This window comes from Panthera tigris, chromosome B1 (genome assembly GCF_018350195.1).
Source record: "Panthera tigris isolate Pti1 chromosome B1, P.tigris_Pti1_mat1.1, whole genome shotgun sequence".
In the NCBI taxonomy this organism is placed as follows: Eukaryota; Metazoa; Chordata; class Mammalia; order Carnivora; family Felidae; genus Panthera; species Panthera tigris.
Window position 1 is genome coordinate 130,819,636 of NC_056663.1, and position 21,743 is coordinate 130,841,378.

Here is a 21,743-nt window from a genome sequence, read left to right on the forward strand (position 1 = left end):
TGTTCTCAGATTTTCGCTGCACGTGGCTTTATTAGAAACCGTCTGCTAGAGTCTAGACACATACATGGAGTCTGGTGACCTGTGGGAAGGAGCAACGGCCAGAATTCCTGCCGAGTCGCTCTGGGCCCTAGTCCTCTACCTTAGTCTCCTTAACTTTCCACCTGCCGCTGGTCACCTTGCAGCAGAACGCTGACCCTCCAGCCGCTGCCCCGCTACCCCCCACCCCCCTGCCGCGCTGCAAGTAGCCGCTGCAAACCCTTCCCGGGGGACCTGGAAGGCTGGGCTGGGGTGCGGCGGGGGCGGAGCTCGGCGCCCTGCTGCCGCCGCCACCGCCGCCGCTGCCTGCGAAGCTGCAGCCCCTTCCCCGGATGCTCCGGCCCGGCGGCGCTGCCCTCCGTGGACAGGTGGGCGCATCCCGGGCCTGACGGAGGAGCAGTCGGGCACGTGAACTCCCACCTCCAATTTGGCTCCGTGCCGGGCGGCGGCGGCTGCAGCCCCGCGGTGGGGGCGGCCCCCGCGGTCTCCGCCCGGCTCCTGCGCGCCGCCTCTGCTCTTTGCATAGTAATTTCAGTTCCTGCGAGCACCCAGCTAGCTCCCGGAACGGGGCGAAAAAGGACCGCCGCTCCGGAGCCCGCCGGAGCTATCCGTGTGGCGCCGAGAGCCGCCGCTTGGGATATGCGACGGGAAACCCCCGCCACAGCGCAGGCAGCGGCCCCGCGGCGCCGGGGAGAGCCCAGCGAGAGCAGGTAGGCGACCGGCGGCCGCGGGAGGAGACGCCCCCCTGCGCCACCTCTGCCCGGCGTCCAGCCCGGGAGACCGGAGCTTTGTGGTGTGCTCGGTACCGCCGGGGGTATGGATTCGGTCCCACATTTTGCCCGCTGATCGTTTGCCTGTTGCTCTTGTCCCCATCCCGTCCTGCGCTCCAGGAGGGGCCGTCTTTCTCGCAGGTGATGAATTTCTCTGCAAGGTCATTGCTCCCTTAGGCTCTGGCTTTGAAGGTAAATGGGAGACGAAGCCTGTTTGTTCTTGTTCTTGGGCTGGGAGGCGTGGGGATTATAATCCATCAGGTCTGCACACTGTGAATATCCAAATAGGGGTGTGTGTGTGTGTGTGTGTGTGTGTGTGTGTGTGTGTGTGTGTTTGGCAATACTATACTTGTATTTTTCTCATTTTCCCATGTCTATTTTCTTTAGAGTCAAAACGCTGTAGTTTTCATATATTTCATATGTGTGTGTATATACATGTATGTGTGCGTTTATCCACATACACACTTGCATATATAGTTTATCTTGAGACAGGTGGAGAGAGAAGGAGGGGAAGCAGAGGTTGATAAAGGGAAATCATTGTAGAGACCTGTTCAGCATGTAGAGGTGAACTTTGGAACCACATTAAGTCAGGGTAGAGACTAGAGGCTATAAAGGGTTCTGTAGAGATGGATCTTAGGAAAAAATCTGAAGAACACTGCCAGCCGATATACACACAACAGATTTTCACGCTATCCAGGCAGATCTAAAAGATAGATGCAAAATTTCAGACACAACAGTGGACTATAAAAGAGGGGGTGCAGGGGAAGAGGGGTTCTTGGACACTGGGAAGTGAATTTTGGGTGGTGGGAAGGCAGCAAACAGCCGTCGGGTTTGAAGGGCCTCCTGGAGAAGCAGTGGGAGAAATCTCTGCTTGGAGTGTAGGCAGTTCAAGGTTAAGATGATGTGAATGTCCAGAAAGCAGCAGAGGCGGTGGGGAAAAGGCAAGGGTTGGAGGAGGAGGGGAGAAAGCAGCTCAGAGTCACCGAGAAGCAAGCACCTTTTATTAAGGGGATCTTCCTGTTAAAGCAAACCTGGATATGCTCCATGGCAATATTTTTCACAACACATTTGTGAAAGAACCATCAGTCCGTGTCTTCATTTTATTTTTGCGGGGAATCTGGGTCATGATAGGACTGAAAGAAACTGAAGTGTTTACAACCCCAGCAAGATTTGGGGAGAGAGTTGATTAAGGCTTAGTCTCATGAAATATTTACACATCTCTCGCGTGGGCTTTTGTTTGCTCTTGTTGGTGCTGCTGCATATTTTACTTTGATAATGCTTTGAGTGTACTTCTCTTGAATGTGCTTATTTTCCAGTTATAAACTATTCTTTCTTTTCCATTGTGTTCACCATTGGCCTGCCCTGAGCCTGGGAATAAAGACACATGAGTCACAGCATAAAGAAGAAAATCTGCTCTGTTGCTATCTGCGAATGACAGGAGTTTGTATTAGAGAATGTTCTTTAAATAGAATCACCAAGAGCACTTTTTAAGTTTTTATGTGTTGGGTGGGGGGCGAGGAAATGGGTTGTTGATTCATAAACAGGAAAAAAGAGTAGTAATCGCCATTGCAAGTCTAGATGTTATATCACTGGGATTTATTTTGGAAACAGAGCAGAGGAACTCACGCTGAGCCACGTACAGTGTGTTGTGGTGTGGTGAGGCTTCACCTAATCATTAACTAGACTTTTATGAAAATGATGAGAAAAAAAAAAAAAAAAAAAAAAGCATGGCTTCATATGGGAAGTGGAGGCCTGAAACATGACCTGAATCGGATCAGTCTCAACTGGAGGTCGGGGTGAGGTCCAACAAGCCATTTTGAAATTTGGGTATTTTTTAATTGCCTCAATACACTTGCCTTAATTATTTGTCCCTGCAACATTTTCTTGACTGTGCCTCAGATATACTTATGGGATATAGGTCTCCTTCACTGTATGAATTCCCAGTCAAAAAACCTACAACTTATGGGGGAGCATTAAAATGTCCGTCATGGAATCCAAAATCATAAAAGATTGGGAGTCAGGACACACAGTTCCAGCCCCAGCTCACGCGTGAGTTCTTTCAGTGCTAGCAATTTCTGCCCTCTGTGCACTCATTCATTGATTCATTCATGCAATCAACGGTTGTTTATCTAGAACTCACCATGGTCCTCGTCTGTGGAATAGAAGACTGAGCGAGACACAGCCTCTGCTGGCAGAACTGGGCAGGGAGTGAGTACCACCTGGTTCAGTGCTTGACAGGGCCTGTAGACCATGCTGCGGAAGTCAGGTTGTGGAGGTAGAGAGGACGAGGACTGTGTGCAGAGACCTGAAGAACAAGAGGAACTAGTTTGGTAAAGAGGAGAGAGAGGAGCAGTCCTGGTACAGGGGCCAAAACATGAAGAGGCCCAGGAATAACAGGTAGCTCTGGGTGGGTGAAAAACTGAGAGAAGATGGAGACGGAAAGATGAGTGTGAAAGGAAGCAGACCCGCCCTCACACTGAAGTCCGGCAGGGCCACTAACTCATCTGGTCATGACCGTAAACCGTTTGACCTGGGTAAGTTAGGTACATGCATATCCAGGGAGGCTCTATGTTGTTCACATCACCCAATGTTATACCCTTCAAATATCTAGAAACGCTATTCACTAATTTTTTTTAACGTTTATTTATTATTGAGAGACAGAGCGTGAGCGGGGGAGGAGCGGAGAGAGAGAGGGAGACACAGAATCTGAAGCAGGTTCCAGGCTCCAAGGTGTCAGCACAGAGCCCGACGCAGGGCTCGAACTCACAAACCTCGAGATCATGACCTGAGCCGAAGTGAGACGCTTAACCGACTGAACCCCCCTATTCGCTAATTTGTAAGAACCTGATTAAAAAGGAGACGTACCCTTGAAAAAGTCATAATCCTCTATGTCTCAATTTCTTCATCCATGAAATGTCTACCCCCTACTTTGCCTATTGTGAGAATAAAAGGGAATGAGAGAACGGAGATTGGAGTTTTATAGGAGGCAGGAGATCTTATTTTTATGACAACAGTGCTCAGGGCAAAAAGATGGAAAGTACTGTATATGCCAGGGATTAATTGTCCCCAATGACCCAAAAGGCAAAAGTATGATGGTTTGAAAAAGTGGATGAAAAAAAAAAAAATAATTCCGAAACATGTACTAAAGAGAGCCAAAAGGTCTCACACAATTTTTAAATTATGTCTTAAGTGAGGGAAATGTATATAGCAACCCCATGGTAATCAGTAAGTGCCCTTCTAGAACTGGTCACAACCCATTGTGAAGTCAGTTTACTGGGTCTGATGGCATTTTTATTTTCAAAAAATGAAGTAGAGTAAAACAGAATAGAAGGGTAAGTATAGTTCATGGAACTTTTTGATTAAATATATGTTTATATGTATATATACACATCCGACTATGATGTAGATTGTATATCTTATTATGCATCATGTTCCAAAAAGTCCAAAAGCCAGTGCTTTAAGTGACACAAAGAAGAGATGCTTCCCGTTTGTCAGACCCCAAGAGTCAACAGGAAATCTGATACACAAGCATTTACACAATATTCTGAAAGGCAGAACTGCCTTGAGAAAGGCAAGACATTATGACTTACCATTAATTCATGACACTAAAGTCAGATGAGAAAGAGATCCTTGGGGACTGCATTAATCTAGAAAGGCTTCAAGGAGAAGGTGGAATGTGAGCTAGTTTATGAAAGGTGAATGGATCTGGGTGGGCAGTGCAGAAGGAGTGGTGATATAGAAGGAAGAAGTAAAGAATGAGGCAGGGTAGTGTAAGCTTTATTTAAGAAACATTTAGAAAAGAAAATGAGTATCGAGGTGGGGGGAGAGAATCACAGCAGGATTTCTGTTTAGACTAAAATATTAGCCGAGAGTTGTTATTTTGAATATAAGATTTCTTTTCCTAATACTACTCCATTAAGAAAATCTAGTCAGCATGGCCATAACATCATAAATCTGTCATTTCCTGCCTTTAAAAAACTCTCATTTGCAATAATTTACTGGCTAGGCCTTGTTTCAGTTGAATTCAATGAAGTATTGAAATTACGCGATATACCACATTGTAGCATGAGCATTTCGTTTCCCAGAACACAAGTACCATCATTGGCACAGAGGGGCAAGGGTGATCAAGTGACTGTCACAAATCCAGCAAACCTTTCTATTCTCTCCTACAAGTCTCCTTTCCTGTGTGCCTCGTAGGTATAAACCCCCGTGTTAGAAACCAACAGCTTCTTGAAGATGAATCAGACCACTTGGTACTCATAACCCCAAAAGAAAGGGCAGAACCTGCCAGATTTTATTTTTCAGTTGCTCTATGACTTGTTCAGCATTTTAGTAAAATGTTTAAGTACGTTTGCATGCATTTTGAGAAATTAACATCAGTGTGTTTTGCTGCAACCCGAGCTATTAGGAGATAAAATCAGAGGAGAATGTCTTCATTTGTGTTTTTTAAAATGTTTGGTGGGCTTCTTTCAGCTCTTGCTACCTTTCCTATGGAATAGAACAACATTATGATATTAATACCCTTTTGAAAACAGTTATACCTTCAACCAGAAGAACAGTGCCAGTTAAAACAGAGACTCGGGTACCCAAATTAGTTGATTTGGAGTTCAGTCAAATATGGAGATTCACTTTTCTATAAAGATGTCCTGAACTCCTTTTTCATCTTCCTTCATCAGAATCTTTAGATTAGTGATAAGCTAGCTTTGTTGCATAAGAGTCAAGTCCGGAATAACAAAAACATTTAGAGGCTGCATTTGAATTGAAAAGACTTTATTGAATTTCATGGGGGAAAATGTATATGAGCTTACAATTTAGATTACTTACTGTCTTGAATGCCAGTGAGAAAAATTTTCACAGCTTTTTATTTGGGCTTATTGGAGTTGCCAGCACAATAACAGCTTTCTGATTTTTCATGTCTATAATTAGATCGTCGGTTTTATTTTAAAGCTGGCAGAATAATTGGGGGCCTGAATTATTATTACCAGGTAATAATAACGGACCCTTAGCTGGAAGGCTAAATGCTGTGACCTATTGAATCTGAATCCGAATCTAAATGTAGGGCTTGGAAATCTATATTTTATGATGGTCCTAAAATGATTCCAATAGCCAGGCTTGAACACCACTGTTCAGTCTTGCCCTTACTTACAGGGGAGAAAAAAGATAACAGGTGAGCCCCAGATGAGTGAATAATGTGTCCTCATGATTGTTAAAGCTGGGGCTAAAACCTGGACCTCTTCTTTCTAATTCTCTACCGATTTTCTGCTGAGGGGGGAAGGAATAGGGTCTGAAGAGAGGATATGAATGGCTCCAGAGTGGTGGGGGGAAGGGAATCTAATTATTCCTGCAGCCCTTCTTCCGAAATTGAGAGTCAATGCTGTGAGCCTTTCTAAGTGACAACGCAGTGATCTCTGTCCCAGAGGTCTGATGTGGCAGAAAAATTGTGGGCATCAGCTGTGCAATCTGAGGCAGGGAGCCTTCTTGGACTTACTTACACACCAGATTCCACTTAAACATGTTAATTCTTGGGTCTTAAACCCGGTGGATACCGAAGCCAACCCTACTGCTTTAGTCAGTAGTCACAGCTTGTGACACTTGCAGAACCAAGCAAACCTTGAAAAAACTCAAGGCTAGAGAGTAACAGTTCACAGTCACAGGCACCTCCAGGGACCTCAGCACTCTTGCTAATTCAGTAACAGACAGCTGGACAGAGAGCTCCAGTGCTCCTTAAAAGATCACATTTCCATCTACTAATTTTCTGGAGAAAAGGAGTTGCAGAGGATCCTTTTTTAAGCCTGAATTGCAAATTGTCCAGCAAAGTGGAAGATCTAGTTCAAGGGGAGTAATCAAGATGTTTTATGGGGATAGACTCTTGATTGTTTTTTCAGCATATTGATTTCTAAATAGTCTAAAATTAAAACAATCATATTGTGTCTATGGGAGACTCTTCTCTTTTTTATAATGTACAACTTTGGGTAAATTAAATGCTTGAGGGAGCTAAACATTTGTGTTCACTATATTTTCTGAGTAATCAGAGCATCTTTTTTTGTTTCAATTCTTGTTGACAATTTTTTTTCTAAAATGTTATAGTCTGTGCCTATGTGTCTGCCTTAATAAGTACACTATAGCAGATATCATCGGGATTCAGAATTTTGCATCAGCTCCAGATTTTTATCCCAAATCATGTCTGTGTAGGACAGGACTGCTGAATATAATATAGACATTTTTAATCATCTTTCTTCTTTTTTAGTCTGATATGAATTTGCTTTCTCCTGATACACTTCTCAAAAATTGTTGTTCAAGGGGCACCTGGGTGGCTCAGTCAATTAAGCGTCCAACTTCGGCTTAGGTCATGATCTCACAGTTCATGAGTTCAAGCCCCACAATCAGGTTCTCTGCTGTTAGCACAGAACCTGCTTCAGATCCTCTGTTCCCCTCTCTCTCCACCCCTACCCCGCTCTCTCTCTCAAAAATAAACATTATTTTTTTTTAATTGTTCAAAATGCAAGATATAATTGATTCATCATGGAGTCCACTTTGTTGGACTTTGGTCATTGCCTTTGCCATTACATCATTTTGGAATGCTCAATCCTTCATCCTAAATTAGCTTCTCAATCCCCTCAAAACATGGTTTAGAGATCAATTATTTCAGTAAACCCTCCGTGATTCTTATGCCCTGTCTCTAACTACTTTCTTATACAGAGCATGAATTTTTAATTTACACTTGGTAATATTTTTTTTCTAAGCACGGCTTTCTTTGAATACTACAAATTATTTCTCCTTGAAAAATACAGGTAAAAATGAAGCAACTAGAATTTTAATGCTAATGAGGATTTTAATCAGTGCGAAGGTTAATAAATGGATATGCATTTTCCCTTGCATCCTTGAATGAGTAGAAATTGCTTCTGACAAATGAGTGTGGAGGTTTGGTCTTGTTTTCATGTTGAACATGTTCCGAAAGCAGTCACCGAACAGAAATCTGTCAATGTCAGGGTTAGGGGCTGAGCTCTCATTAAGTGAAAATGCCTATGCAATCTCCTTTCACATGGGGATGATTTTGTGTCTACACGTATAGATACTCAGAGCAGAAGAATCCTTTGCCATGAGCATCTGAGAGACCCGATACATTTCACTTAACGTGGCCAGACCTCAGGTTTGAAGATGTATATACCAGGTCAGAAATTAAAAACTGGCACAGTTTGTGGGCCCAGCAGGAAGATCATGTTTTATTTGACTCGCAGGTATTTATTTTTCATTAAGGCAATATTTAAAACTTAAGAGATATATTATAAAAAATGAGACACTGATACATACTCTCTGGGTAGAAGCTAAGTAACAGTATGTGCTACATCTTTATTTCGTTATAGTCTCCACTACTCCCTACTGTCTCTCTGACACTGAGGCTTCATAGAAGCCACTTGTGCTCAACAACTTCAGTTAATAGGGATTGAGTTTGTGATGTTTTCTAAGTATCCCTGGGCCCTCCAGTGCTGTGACTGTACTCATGAAACTGATGTGACTCTACAAAGTAGAGAGATCATTGTGGTCAATGTCGTTGACTCCCGTAAACTATCACGAGAGTCTAAAAAGTTTCCATCATCAAAACATGCAGATGCTGCAAAAGGTTAATGAATACAAACTGGGTTGACGTGGTCTGTTAGTAAGAGAAGAGTGAATTTTTCAGTTTGCTTATTTTTTACCGTACCACTTTTGGCAGCAAGCAAACAAAATCAACCCCCCGTAGAACAGTTCATTTCTTCTTTAACCAATAACTACAATTTTACATCAGATTGCTTTATGTGTGTTTAAATACACCATATCTTTATGTTACATACGACTCTTTAGGTATATGCCAAACTTGCCTAGCCTCCTGAAAGCCCAAAGCATATCTCAGTCTTTCAGGTAATGGTGAGGCCTATTTCGTGGGCTTGGCAATTGAGAACCAACTGTCAGAAGTAGTATCAACTCTTATCCCAGTTTGTGTCTGTGTCTGTACAGCTGAGAAATGTGCATCTAACAATGGCAGTTGGCTGTGCTTTTAACTCATCCCTGAGATCACTACACAGTGTGGCCACTGGATTGTGTGGAACTCGTCTGTTACTAGGGCTGACAATGCGCTGACTGTGTCATAGTTGATCGTTCACATTAGAAGTAAAGGCATATGCCCTTCTGAGACAATAGGATGAAAACCTCAGGCAGATCTCGAAAATAGAGAAAGCTCTTAATTAATAGCTCTCTGAAATCACTTTCTTTCTCAACTACCGCTGCCACTTTCCTTCCTCGTGCACACTTTGCTGCGTACCACCCCCACACTGTGCCTCCCACCTCGCTTCTAAAAACATCCTCACATCAAATTATTAATCCCAAAGTGTCGGTGCTTCACCATCTTCACTCTAAGAAGACGGGGCTGAGAATAGTATCGGTGGAAGCCAACAGAGGACACGGGGCTACATTGACTCTGTGCTTTCTTTGGACAGAGTGCATTTCCATGTGGAATGATGTCCGTGTCTTCATAACACCTAAAATGTATTGATAACATGTAAGAGACCATAGGTGTTAAAATTCTTTAGGGGTCAAGGTAATTTTTTTCTTAGTGATTTGAAATAACATAAACTTAGTTACACTAAAACTTTCATGCTCTTATGAAGAACTGTTCTATTTCCCTGGTGGTTATTTGGATGTCCAAAATTGTAATGATGGGTTTTTAAAGATCATCCCTCACTACTTTTGAGTAGTGAGTCTAACTCTCAGAGAGGGATGATAAAAGTTAATAATGTGAGCTTGATGGATTGGGGATATGTCAGCTACTTCTGCTTTGCAAATGAAATAAAAGCATTCCTCAAACTGGAAATAGGATTTTATTTAGGAGATGAAGTATAGAATGTGAAAGGGGACCGGCTGAAGCTCTGATTTGAGGAAGATAGATGCTTGGATCATTTAATAAATTTGTATCGAGTACTTGATATATATGTTAGGCCCTGTGCTATGTGCTAGGGATTCAAAAATGAATAAAACATAATCTGAACTCTCAAATAATTCCCAGACTCCTGGCCTACATAAACATATTAATAAATATGCTCAGCAGCATTAGAGTGGGTTCTTTTCCTGGTGAGGTTCCTTGGGAATTCCCCTACAGCCTAACAACCAGGCTTCTTTCTCTGTCCCAAACAGACCTCTCTCTTCCTTCCTCTAGGCCCTAGCAATTCACTTAATTTCCGTTCCCCTTCAGAGCTTCGCCACCTGCTCACCACACCTGGGGTCCTTTCTTCCAGCCAGGCCAGCTCGAAAACTGGAGGAAGCCTTTCCCACACTACACTTCCTTAATGTCGTCAAAAATGAAATGGTAGACATGTGTATTTTCAACTTCATCTTGTTAAAAACAACTAAGAAACAGAGGGGAGCAAATGTGACCAAGATAGGGAAGGTGTAAGATTAAGAAATCTTCCAGGTTTCTGTGGACAGCTAGTCTATATACTGTAGGAAATTTCCTCCCCGTGAAAATACCAGAACCTCAATGTAACTTCATCGCCCCTCATTTTTTTCTATTCAAGAAAACATCTACAAATGCAAGTGAGATAAATGAGAGTAACATTATTATAAAAATTACTTTATCATCGAGATCAACATAACTGACATTACAGAAAACTGCTCTAAATTAGTCTTTTAATAAATCATTTGCTGTCATTGGTACTTTACCATTGCTTATAAATGGTTTGTAATATGCTAGTGTATTTTAAGACAAGTGAAAGGCTGCCATTTGGGATTATTAGACTCGCGAGGATCACCTTCACCCTTGGAAGATGATCTTGAATCAGAGCATTATTGGGTAATATACCCATTTCGGAGTACTGAAAACACTTGGGGTTTTCATAGTTCTTGGGTGAAATACCCCCTGCCTTCATGCTATCCTTTTTTCCTAACATGGTGCTTATCACTCTTTCCTGGTCTTCCTCTTCAGGGTTAAGACCCTAGAGTTTAAGTGATAAATCACATCTCTGGATTGCCTGGTGAGTGATTCCATTTTTGTGTATTCACTCCTGCTGAGAAGAGAACTTTCTTGCTTTGCTGCCCAGAAGGTAGCAGCACAGGGAAAATAAGAGAAGAGGCAGTACCTAGATTTCAGAACTAAGGATGGTAAGTGAGAAAGAATGAAAAACCAACCAAACACGTAGGGAAGAGGAATTTAGTTGAGGTAAATGAGGATCAAGAGCCTAAGGGAACCACTCAGGGCACTTTTGCTATCTTGGTTCTAGGGCATAAGAGAACCCTAGTACATTTCTCTTCATCCATTTGCTTTCCACTGTAAGGAAATGGGTGATGAGTAGACTACAAATCTGTCCAGTTAATGAACTCAGATTCTTTCAAAACTTCATTCTTTAGCCTTTTCTGCTAGTGACATCCTGCTAAACCCATTTCTCATTTAAACAAATCTATGAGATTTGTACTTTTACTTCCCCCATTTTAGAGATGAGGAAACAGATTAAAAACTTGCCAAAGGTCCCTCAGATAGTATCTGACTCAACTGTGTGTAGATTCAGAGTTGTCTAACTTCAAAGGTCACAAGCTTCACTTCACTACTATACCACACTGTAATGTATTAACATTATTATTATTACCACTGGGTCAAAAGCAGAGGAATAGGTTGGATTTTATAGCCTGATTTCTCCTATCTCAAATTTCATTTTGTGTTGCTGAAAAACCAAACTGAAAGCTTATAAATCAGAGATAAGACTTTTTTTTTAAGCAAACCGAGTGAGTTCAAGGACAAACAAACATTTTAGGTTAAAACTTTATAAATCATTGTATAGGCGGTTAAACTGAAAAATAAAAATGTTTATCAAAATATCCAGGTGACACATATGTTCAGCAAACAACATTTCTTTGTTTCTCAAGAGAAAAACAAATACCTATCAGATAGTCACGTGCATACACACGTGCGCACACACACACATATAAGGAGAAAAACAAAGCATGTGTCTGTGTTTAGCCCTACCTGTGGACTTTGGACTTAGACACTATTTATAGAACTAGTGTTTCCGTGATTGATGTTTTAATCATAGATACTCATTTACTTACGAAAGTTGAGCAATTCCTCATTTTAGCTGGCAGCTAAGTGTTCTAGTTCAAATTAAAGGCTGAAAAAAAGACAGTCTATGTACAGAAGGCTCATTTGAGACAAGCTCCTTCTTAAAACCATATTCCTAATAAATTAATGATAGTTGACAGGTAGATGAATATATATTATCTCTATCCATTTTAAAGATGAAAATCCACTAATTGTTTTTAAAGCCATGACTTCTGCCTTAATTTATTTTTTTGTTCCTTAATAAGCAATTGATTTTTTTCTAGTTAAAAAAAAATAGGCAGAAGTCACCTGCAGGCATTGATCTTATTACTGGACTCTTGTCATCAATCTGGAATGTGTTTACCACAAACAACACTTCATGTTGTTTCAGAATCCAAATGCTTTGTTCCAGGGGATGGCATGGCAAAGTGCACTAGTTTTCAAAATGCAGAAGATTTTGATCAGTGACCTGTAAGATGATCTTAGATGGTATACAGATTTACTTTTTATTTTAATAGTTATGAATTTGTTTTATTTCAGAAATGTATTGGGGCGCCTAGGTGGCTCAGTCAGTTAAGCGTCTGACTTTGGCTCAGGTCATGATCTTGCAGCTTGTGGGTTTGAGCCCCGCATCGGGCTCTGTGCTGACAGCATGGAGCCTGGAGCCTGCTTCAGATTCTGTGTTTCCCTCTCTCTCTGTACCCCTCCTCATTCACAGTCTGTCTCTCTCTCTCTCTCAAAAATAAATAGACATTAAAAAAAATTTGAAATATACTAAGAATAAATTTAAAGTATATTTTAAAAATATAGCCTATAATGTATTTAGCATATGGTATATTTTTAAATTTATTTTAAAATAAATTTATATTTAATATTTTTTAAATATACCATATACTAAATACACCATATGCTGCTATATGTAAAATACATTACTAGCACATCAAAACTGTTACTTTGCAGAGAGAGCATTTCTTAAGACTAGGTTAATATTTTCAGCTAGTGCACCAATTAAAGTCAATTGAATAAAAAGCATTAAGTAAAAAATAGTTTAGATAAGAAGCACCATAAGGCAAAAATCATGAAAGTGACACACACATGTCACAATCTGTGAAAATGGTACTTGAAGTCATGTCATTACCCAAGGCACCTCAGGTTCTTTCTAGAAATGAACAGTTTGGTCCAGAAATTCCTAAGAACAATTCTAGTTTTAATGTCCAGGTTTTTAAAATGGTCTTTCATTTTTTTCTTCTCTCTTGGGCCTCTTTTTTTTTCTGGATTTGGAGTCTCTTCAGCCTTTTCTGGAACTTGGAGATGCCCTTCTTATCTCCCTCCTCTCCATTGCCACCAATAATTTATGCATTCAGTTGTTCACACATGTATTCATGGAACAAACATACTGTGGAGAATTTCCATAGTAGGTTTTGTTGTAGACACACAAGAAAGCTACAGGTCTGTACTCTCTGACTTCTGTGTAAATGAATCTACATGTCTGTGGTTCCCATTAAAATGAAAGTCATTGAAAGCCCTGGACTTCTGCCATATTTTTTTCTTTGTATTTCCTAAATGATTAAGAGATCTTCGTTAGAAAGTCCCTTCATTGATAAAACACATTGTCAGGGCTCATATTACAAATTTAAAACATGTGTTATCCAAATCCTAAATAGGATTATACATGAGAGTGGACAAAAGGGGTTTGTACATTTCATAGTTAGAAAGGTCCAATTCTTGAGCTATTTTGAATACAAAGGGAAAAATTAGTATGGTCACAATTTTTTTAAAAGTTTATTTTTGAGAAAGAGAGAGAGAGACAGAGAGAGTGTGAACAGGGGAGAGGCAGAGATAGAGGGAGACACAGAATCCAATGCAGGCTACAGGCTCTGAGCTGTCAGCCCAGAGACCAACACAGGGCTTGAACTCCCAAACCTTGAGATCATGACCTGAGCTGATCATGACACTTAACTAACTAAGCCACCCAGGAGCCCCAGTACTGATTTTTGAGTACAGGCTAATGCATCTTTGGTCAGTTAGAAATTTTTGCAAATTTCAGTGAAATGCAAAATTTTAGCACTTATCAGGTTTTTTTTAAAATCAGTTACTTCAAGGGAGGAGTTGAGTTTCAGCGGCATTTATTGTTTTTCTATATAGTTTACCCCCTGGCAAGTGGTTAAGGTATAACTATTATTATGCCTGCTTTTCTCTGGAATTTGTCCTTGAGAAACATTGTGAAAATGTTGTAAAGCACCCGGATGTGGTGAGTATAAATTGTCACCACTATCTATGTAATGTCAATAGAGCTGTTTTATGCTTGCCAACAATTCATAAGATTTTTCTATACTGATGAAAAGGATATAGCTGTGGTTTCCTGCTGGAGTTTCTATATAATAGTGAGACAAGCATCAGAGGATGCAGTTGGTTGTGGTCGCTTGCTCACACACTGCTGCTCTTTTCTTTTTTGTAAAAAAACAGGAAGCTGAAATTTGCTCTTTACGTAGTTCAGCCAGTGTTTAATAAGGTCTTATCTATGTGCTAATATGTAAGGATGTAAAGATGAAAAGAGGCTTCTCCACCTTTAAAGACCATAAAATCTTACTATTAAGAAATATTAAAGAGTTTGAAACTCTTGGAACAGTATTTATCTGCTCTCAATACACATACAGTGTGATAAAAATGGATTACTTGAAATCGTTTCCAAATTTGTAGTTTATGTTTTACTATGAGTAGATCCAACTTTCCAAGTGTCACATTAAAACGTATTTTGAAGAAACAACTAGTTGGCTCAGGTGGGGTTTTTTTTGTTGGTGGTGGTGGTGTTGTTTTGAGAGACCATGCATGAGAACCGGGAGGAGGGGCGGAAGGGGAAAGAGAGAGAGAGAGAGAGAGAGAGAGAGAGAGAGAGAGTCTTAAACAGGCTCCAGGCTCAGTGCACAGCCAACGTGGGGCTCCATCCCACGAACCTGGGATCATGATCTGAGCTGAAATCAAGAGTCATACCCTCAACCAACTAAACCACCCAGGCGCCCCATCATAATTTTTTTTCTAATGTTTATTTATTTTTGAGACAATGCGAGAGACAGAGTGCAACCAGTGGAGGGGCAGACAGAGGGAGACACAGAATCTGAAGCGGGCTCCAGGCTCCGAGCTGTCAGCCCAGAGCCCGACGCGGGGCTCAAACTCACGAACCGTGAGATCATGAGATCATGACCCAAGCCGAAGTCAGACGCTTAACCGCTTAACCGACTGAGCCACTCAGATGCCTCTATCATAATTTTTTTTTTTAAGTCAGGCACAAAAAGACCATTTGTAACCAAGTGCATATTCTGAATAGAAACAATTTATGGAAGCGATATCAGTTAGGAAAGCAGTAACGGTACGGTGGATGTAGAATAATGGATTTATCATAAGTGTTAGACCTTACATAATCATGGGAGCTTATAAAAAGTTCTATGGGAAGCAGTTGTTCTGCATCTGATATTGGGCCTGCGGTGATGGTAGGCTAACAGAGCCAGCAGTGGGAAAGAAAAGCTGGATGTGAAGTGAAACAGGGACAATCTGGAACCCGCAAGACAAACTGGAACACAGAAAGACAAAACAGAATCCCCACTGGACTCCTGTCTCCTCCAACCACAGCCACCTGGGAAAACCGTGAAAGGGGCTCACCCTTCTCACTGCAGAGCTGTTGACAGACCTTGGGCAGAGGCTGAGAGAGAGGGTCTGGTGGGAGGTGCGGACCTGCGGCCTGGCTGCTGCCTGAGGTCACTGAGGTGAGCCAGGAGATCAGCACCCAGCCGCCCAGCCGCTGTTGCACCACAGGGCTCTTCCAAGCCGAATAATGCTAATGCCCCACTTCTGCCACCAAATATCACAGAGATTTCCCTTGTGGCCAACTATACTGAAGAAGTATTTAGCGAAGGGAATTCCGGGAATGGATTTCCATCTGAGCTAAGCTTCGTACAAAACCACCCCGGAAACTAGCCAATAGAAAGAGAAATGTCTAAGGTTAGAAAGCCCCTTGTTTTTGAGTTCTGCAAGAATGCTTTCCATTAAAGGGCTCAGAGTCCAGTCTACGCATAGATTATACTTAAGACATTTTCTTCTATAGACTTATACAAATTTTCTTCTCTATGTACAACTGTAAGTTGTTGGTTTACTTCCATTCAAAAACTAAAGTTGCAGAAAGAGTGATATATAAAAACAGGTTCCAAGATTCATGTCGTTTACGCCACTGAGTTCATCTCTTCAAAATATAAATCATCTTGCATTACAAAAGTTAATGAGATTAACTCTGCTCGTGGCTGGATGATGCAAGGTGAACATCTTTCTGCCACAATAGATTCCAAACTCCATGTTTAGATTTCTGTAGGTGCTACGGAAAGTTAATATGATACAAAGTTACAGAAAAACAGAAGCTGGTTAGAAAGAAGCTGCTTTCCCAATGTTTTGTATTTATTTTGTTTTGAGACTCTTGCACGCAAGGATGTATGCACTGGTGCCATATGAAGTGGTGAGCTTTCTAACGGTGCAACTATTCAACCAGATGTTATAGTCAGGATTCTGGCAATGACTGGGAGGTTGGCCTGTGGCACTTCAAAGACACATTCACTTTTGAAATTGAGTCTTTATCAGTGACTCTCAACCTCTTTTTTTTGCCCCAACTCACTTGATAAATGATGATTACAGTTTCCCCCTGTAATTCCAATTTTTCCTCTCACCTAAAAAGCACATTGAAGTGCAAGTAAGTGACAAAAACAAAAGCAAAACAAAAACCCATTTTTAAAAAAATGGGCAGAGGGTCTGAAAAGACATTTTTCCAAAGAAGAGATACAGATGACTGACAGGTGCTAGTCGTGACTAATCATTAGGGAAATACAAACCACAATGAGATGACCTCACACCTGTTAGAATGGCTATTATCAAAAAAGGCAAGCAATAACAAACATTGGTAAGGATGTAGAGAAAAGGAAACCCTTGTGCAGCATTGGTGAGAATGTAAACTGGTGCAGTCCCTGTGGAAAACACTATGGAGCTTCCTCAAAACTTTAAATTAAAAATAGAAATGCCATATGACCCAGCAGTTCCACTTCTGAGTATTTATCTGAAGGAAATGAAAACACTTGAAAAGATATTTGCACTGCCATGGTCACTACAGCGTTATTCACAATAGTCAAGGTAAGAAACTTAAGTGTCATTAATGGATGAATGGATAAAGCAAATGTGATTACACACACACACACACACACACACACATAAACTTGTAGTTATGAAATAAATTGGCTCCAGGGGTATAATGTACAGCATGGTGACTATAGTGAATAACACTGTGTTGAATATTTGAAAGTTGGTGAGAGAGTAAGTATCTTAAAAGTTCTCATCACAAGAAAGAAATTGTAACAGTATGGTGATGGACGTTAACTAGACACTGTTGTGATCATTTTCACATTATATACAAAATATTGAATCATTATGTTGTACATCTGAAATGATTATAATGATATATGTCAATTATAGCTCATTTTTTTTAAAAAAAAATGCAAGTGATATAATTTGTAAAATAAATAGGTCATAATCTCTTACTAAAGTACTAGTAAGAAAAATCTCGTTTTTCATGTTGGCACAAGAAATCTGTTACTCAAATATTTCACCACCCTAACCATATTTTCTAATTTGCCCTTTGATAAAGCAGGAAAACTGAAATCCATAATCTAGACAAATATCCCCCAAAACAAATGAAAGTTTTGGGGGATATACAGTATCTGTGAGAAGGGAGGAAAGTGCACAATTTTATTAAAATTCCTATGGCATAAAACAATTGATAAAATTGGGCAAACGATATTATGTTTTGGATACATTAGTTGTGTCATTATGTGTTGATCAAATCTGATCATATAGGAGCATTTATTTAAGTAGCATGTGTTATTTCCTGTTGTTGCAAATCCCCACACTTGAGGTGGGTTGGCAGCACATTATATATACGAAAATGGCTAAGACTTGTTCCTTACCCACAAAGGAATCCTTAATCTAGTGGGAGGGATAATACAAAGATCCAAGTGAAGGGGGAGGAGGACATATTGAGTGTGGCCTTAGTGTGGAAGTGGAAATATTATGGTTCTAAAAGATGAAATCTTAAAATCCTATCTCACGCTATATAGATCTGGAAGGGCAAAGAAAAAAAAAGAAAAAAACAAGTCTTGAGAAAACCAAGCGTTGGTAAGGATGTGAAGCAACTAGACCTCTGACTCATTCTGTGGAAAGCATTTTGGCAGTTTCTTATAAAATTGAACATTCACTTACCATGTGACCTGCCGATTTCACTCCCATTTACCTAAGCGATACGAAAACCTATGGTAACCCAAGAACATATTTTGTAGTTGCTTTATTCACAATCGCCAAAACCAGAACATAACCAAAATGTCCCTCAGGGAGTGAATAAATAAACAGTGGCACACTTTTGCAATGGAATACCACTCTTCCATAAAAAGGAACAAACTATTAATAACACACAACAACACAGATGAATTGCAAGTATGTGACGCTAATTAAAGAAACCAGACCGAAACAACTATGTACTTTTATATTTATAGGACATCCTGGAAAAGGCAAAACTACAGGAGTGGAGAACAGATGAGTGGTTAAGAGTGGAGGAGGGTTTGACTACAAAGGAATAGTCAAGGGGTATGTCTCTAGAGGGATGATGGGACTGTTCTATATCTTGATTGTGGCGGCGGTCATACAACCATGCATTTGTAAAATTCCTAGAACTGTACCCCAAAAGAGTAAATATAACTGTACATGATTATTTTTAATTTTCACGAAACAAATGCAGCCTAGAATCATGGTCCAGAGTTTAGCAGCCTTCTGGTTCTGGAGTCGGAAAAACAGACCATATGGGGAAGATGCTAATCCTATTTCCTGCTTATTGACACAGAAAAATGTGCAGACTGAACAGATCTGCGCTCTGATGACCAGAAATCTTGCGTTAGTTTTGGTCTCAAAACTCTCTTTAAATGGATAAAGGCAAGTATCATGGGGCCCTGGATATCAGCTGACAATTCTGTTGACCAAAATAATGTTATGTTAACCATCTGGTGGGGGGGTGTGAGAGGAGTGTGAGCTTACTGTCCTCTCCTGACTGTGTGTGAATGGAGTGTGCTGCTCTCCCTGCCCAATCTCGTAGTCACAGACTCTGAGAGACATTGTTTATTCCAATATCATTTATTGAGGTCTTCTATGTGGAGCTCTGTACTATGTGCTATGAGGGCTAAATATTGAGCTACTTAGAGTCTCCATCAAAAATAAAGCTTACAACCTAGGGTGAGAGATAAGACTCAATAACTATAATTCAATCAGATTATGATAAATCCTGCAATAGGTTTTCTCCCTGTGCTATGGCTGTTGGGAGGAGAAGTCATCACTTTCTGCCACGGGTATCAGGAAAGACATTTTGCAAAGAGTGTGGCATCTGTCCTGAAATTTAAGAACCCAGTAGATCCTAATGTCCCTGAGAAATGGATCCTTTCTATCTTATTCACCAGCTTCCTCCCATGTCTAGCACAGACCCTGATACACTGTTGTTGATACATCAATGTTTTGGAATTAATGAATGAAAGAAAGAAAAGACAGCATTTTCAAAGGCAGGGAGCCCATTCCAAGAGGCCATAGCCTGAGAGAGGAATGCAGGCAAATGCTTCAAGCATGTTTGAGACACTGAGAGTAGTTCCATTTGGCTGGAGAATAGAGGGGGTTGTGGGAAGCAGTATTCCAAAATTATGTGGAAATCAAACCGAAGGATGTCTATGGTGCCAGGTTAAGTAATGAGAACATTTTTCAGTAGAGGAAGGCACTGAAGGATTTTGAGCTGAGCATGAGGTGATCAGATCTGTGTTTTAAAATGAGGTCATTTGTCAGTGATTATGAGACAGTGACTATTAGTGCTTATATAAGCTGTGTTGGAACCAAGTAGAGAGACCGTGCCTGGGGCACCTGGACCAGCTCAAGCAGGGCCTGGAGACATAGTTGTTGCAATATTCCCCCCTTGGAAAAAACAGGAGTCAGAAACCCTGGGATCAAGTCCTAACTCCGCTTCGAAACTGTGGGACAAATCACATAAGTCTCTGTGTATTTTTAAAAGTTGTAGAAGGTGAGAGGTATGTTATTTGAGTCCCAGTTATTGGAAGGAAAGTTGCAAATATTTCTAGCCAGAGATGTGACAAGAATTGGGACTGCATAAACATAGGGGGTGAGGGAGTCGGAGCTGTCCAAATGACTCCAGGATTTTAAGCCAGACCTGACCGGGAGAACACTGGTGCCATTAAAAGAAATAGAGATGTCGGAAGGAGAAGTTCATTTTGACACAATGATGCCGAATCCCGGGTTGGGCGTTGTTTGGGATACCGGCCATGACATGCACATCAGATATCTGGCCTGCAGGTATTAAAGTGGAGGAGGATGGGAACACAGGGAGAGGCTGATGCCAGGACTTACAGCTACTAGATCAGCACCATTAGATATCCCAAGTGTGAAAGAGATTTCCAAGGACAGGAAAGAAGAGGACAGAGGAGGAAAATTCCTGATCAACTCAGATTTAGGGGTCAGAAAAGGAATAAGTTTGATCAAAGACTACAAAAACACTGTCCAAAAGTAGAAAGGAAAGTCTCAGAGTGTCAGGCAGAGGGGATCAGTGGTGAAAACAAAGCTGGAGTTCAAAGGGGATGAGGAATAAAATTGAGTTTCCTCATTTTAAAATTGAGAAAATGATACCTTCCTTGCTGGTGTGTTGTGGAGAGTAAATAAGAGATAATACTTAATCTAATATCTTAGGCTTAAAAACTGGAGCTATTATTAGCATTGTTATTGGAAATTAATTCTCATTTTCAATATCTTCTAGAATTTTTTAAAATGTAACCCAAACCTTGTGGGTTTTGTATGTGTGTGATGCTGCCTTTCTAAAAGATAAATCATAGGCTCAATTTGCTGCATAATAATATCTCCTGACCTTTAAAGGGTAAAACGTAGCTCCATCCCAGTTTTAGAAGAGCTCCACACTGTTCTGACAAGAGCACATTGTTTTTCAGTAACTCTCATTAGGGAGCCCTGCATGGAAACACAAAATTCTCCTCTCCAGGCCAATGTTGAATAATACCAGGTTACACAGAGTAAGAAGAACTTGCTCATCTGCTTCCTTCTGCCCTAATGTGGAATATATCATTTTTTATGAAATTAATGCTAACTTTCAGTCTTAAGGGTGGCACTGAAAACTTAATTGACGCAGAAAATCATTAAGGATGGGGGGAAAGAGCACTGCTCTGATATACACACTTTTACATCATTTTAGGAATAAGTAGTGCCCAAGACAACATTATACAATTATCAAACGTATTTGTATTGTGATTATTTTTTAATTTTTTATCTAAAAGGCTGAGAATTTATGCTTTGATTCATATAAGAACCAGTTTGCTTTTTTTTTTTAAGTTTATTTATTTATTTTGGCAGAGACAGAGAGAGCAGCAGGGAGGGACAGAGAGACAGGGAGAGAGAGAGTCCCAGGCAGGCTCTGCACTGTCAGCGCAGAGCCCAGTGCAGGGCTTGAACTCAGGAATTGTGAGATCATGACCTGAGCTGAAACCAAGAGTTGGATGCTTAACTGACTGAGCCACCCAGATGCCCCAGAACCAGTTGGTTTTTTAAAGGGGGGGAAAAAAACACCTCCCTTCCAGGATCATACCTTGTGTCTCACCTCAAATCAACCACCTTGAAAATGTATTCAGTTGGGGCGCCTGGGTGGGTCAGACGGTTAAGCATCTGACTTTGGCTCAGGTTGTGATCTCCTGGTCCATGGGTTCCAGCCCCGCGTCGGGCTCTGTGCTGACAGCTCAGAGCCT

At 40.9% G+C, this 21,743-nt stretch overlaps 1 protein-coding gene across 1 annotated transcript in view; it reads left to right on the top strand.

The window, feature by feature from the left end:
* Window positions 1–664: 664 nt before the first annotated feature.
* Window positions 665–21,743, top strand: part of GPRIN3 (GPRIN family member 3) — a 60,529-nt gene continuing 39,450 nt past the window's right edge. Inside the window, exon 1 of the mRNA XM_042984191.1 lies at window positions 665–746. The gene's annotated coding sequence lies outside the window, so the exon portion shown is untranslated. The remainder of the gene's footprint in view (window positions 747–21,743) is intronic.